The sequence below is a fragment of the Paramormyrops kingsleyae genome, chromosome 24, assembly GCF_048594095.1.
Source record: "Paramormyrops kingsleyae isolate MSU_618 chromosome 24, PKINGS_0.4, whole genome shotgun sequence".
Classification (NCBI taxonomy): Eukaryota; Metazoa; Chordata; class Actinopteri; order Osteoglossiformes; family Mormyridae; genus Paramormyrops; species Paramormyrops kingsleyae.
The window spans coordinates 21,987,813-21,990,820 of NC_132820.1; positions in this window are offsets into that span (position 1 = coordinate 21,987,813).

The following is a 3,008-nucleotide window of genomic DNA, read 5'->3' on the forward strand; positions in this document are numbered from 1 at the left end:
CTATGAGTCCCACACATAATCCTGTCTATCCAGCCTAGGAAGGAGGGCAAAAACCCTAAACATTAGGGAAATTCCACTCCCAACCCAGCAAAAAGGTGCAACCCCCCCTTCGGTGTCCATGGCTGGCATGGCTCACAATGTTATCAGTAAGGGAAACCCCAACCCTATATTAATTGAGGGAATAATTAATAAAATAAAGGGAATGATTCTATAAGGCTGTAACTAATCAAAACAAGAACTGACTGGCGCGCCGGCAAGTCAAGGCTACCTAATCGGAACAGATAGGGGGGCGACAGAGAACATCAGCGGCCCCTACTTATCTTTTAGCCTTCCAGAAGGCCAAGAACAGTACGAGCCGGCTAGAATCACACATATGGTTGTCACGTACACGGAAGGTACCGAGAAAGGGGGGGAGATGCCCAAAGGGCTTTAAAAGGGATACAGCTGATACATATGGCAGAGCCTCCTCCTGTACATGCTGAATGTATGTCAGATGGCCGCTCCCGGATTGCAATCTGTCAGACAATAAACCGGTGATTTGCAACTTCTCCCCGTGTCAGCTGTGAATCTCTTCTCATCCACGGACCCGGTGGAGACGCCGTGCTCCAACATACCTAAATAAAGACTTCAGCGTAAACATATACAACCCTTATGGGTACATAACTTGCTTGTGTGTTCAAATGCTACCATACAACAAACTGCGTCTAGCATAGTATAGCAGCTACATTTCAAGGCTTCCTGCAGGTCCCCTTTCTCCCCCCGGCGATGTTCCCTTTAGCCCAGTTCTCCAAGATCTGTGGCCTGCAAAGCTGGTTCCGTGCAGGTGGCTGTGAGGCAAGGACACACGGCACCATCCCCAAAACAACAAAACCTGAGACACAAGAACAATCCCACAATGCCTCCCAACCCTGGCCTACCATCACTTTAAATTTCCCTTCCACACTTTGAAGTAATGTTAAACATATACTACATAATCCTGAAAAGGAGTGGTCACTAAAATTAAACAGCTCGCAGATCTTCACAATGCAAGAAATGCAAAGATGGAGAAAGCGAAGAACAGTTCACAGCCGGCTGGGCACATTGTCATCATCAAAGATTTTAAGCATGTTTATTTATATAGCACAATTCGGGCACAAGGCAATTCAAAGTGCTTTACAAAGACAAGGATACAATCAAATTAAAATGTCAAAATCACATTTCAAAGATAAGTAAAAGAAATAATAATGAAAATAAATAATTTTATTAATCAATTACAATGAACACATAATAATAAGAAAAAGCCAAAATAAATAAATAGCTAACTGAAAAGACGTCACATTTTAATGACAGAAAATGACTGGTGCTGCACTAGGAAACTCTGACCATGCAACAATTCATCTAATTCCAGCATACAGACAAAATCTGAAAACTGCTAAACCTGTTGTTACTAGAGTGAAACACTGAACATGTGGAGCAGTAGAGCAATTAAAATCATGCTTTGACTCGACAGACTGGAATGTTTTCAAAACTGCTACTAACAGCGTGGATGAATACACGGACACTGTAACATGGCACATAAGCTTCTGCGAGGACTCTCGCATTCCCAAATAGTCTGTTGTCAGCTATAATAACGACGAACCATGGTTTACAACTGAACTCAGGCAGCTTCCTAAAACAAAAGATGAAGCTTACAGGAGTGGTGACAAAAACCTGTTCAAATTCTACTGCGGGTTTGAAAAGCCACATTCGCGCATCATACAGCCCTCACCTTTTCAATGGCCTTCTTCACACCTGGGTACCTTCACACCTCGCCCACACTATACCCAGCTCACCCCCCCCACGTCCAGCCACCTCCCCAGGAGAATCAACGACAGAGATGTAAACAAGATCTTCAGTAGCCAGAATACAAGGAAAGCTCCTGGTTCAGACTCTGTCTCCCCAGCCACTCTGAAGCACTGTGCAGATCAATAGTCACCTGTCTTCACAGATATTTTCAACCAGTCACTGAACCAGTCAGTGACTACAGACTGGTGGCTCTCACATCGGTGGTAATGAAGGCTTTTGAGAGACTTGTGCTGTCATACCTTAAAACCATCACAGACCTATCGCTTGACCCCAGGCTACAGTCTGCCTACAGAACCAACAGACCTGTGGACGATGCAGTTAACACTGGACTCCATTTCTTACTCCGACTTTTGGAGTGCCCTGAGACATATGTTAGGATTCTGTTTGTGGACTTTAGCTTTGCATTTAATACTATTCTATCGGAGCTAATGCGGAATGAACTCTCACAACTGTCCGTGCCTGATCCAAAATAACATGTTATAACCACGATGGCCCAGTTTTACGCTACAATCATTGAGTCCATCGTCACCTCCTCCATCACAGCCTGGTTTGGATCAGCCACTGAACGAGACAAGGCCAGACTGCAACACATCATCCACTCAGCAGAGCGAATAATCGGCAGTAACCTGCTTACCCTCCAGACACTTTACATCACCAGAACCAGGAAACGGGCATACAAAATCTTTGAGGACCCATCTCACCCTGCTCACCACATCTTTCAAGCCTTACCCTCCATGAGAAGACTCATGGCAATCAGAACCAAGACCCCCAAGAGCTTCTCCCCTCAGGTAGTCTCTCTCATTAACCAAACCAGTCTCTGAATGGACGTTCAATTAATCGTCAGCTGCAGTGAAATATCCACCAGCATAACCAGTGAACAACTGATAAACTTCCTCTATGATTATATTCTGCACTTTTGCACATTATGCACACATACTGCAAATTCTGTATACATATTGCACTCTTGCACATATAGTTGACTTGGCTGCTACTTAATAATGGCACCATTTAAGAGCCCTTTAAATTATTATACCATTTATATAGTTTATATTCATACTACAATGATTACTATGTACACACACATATATAAATATCATAATACCATCATTACTACCATTAATAAACTTAATTATCATATAATTATCATATTACCCAATTGCCAGTCTATTGTTTATTACCTTTCT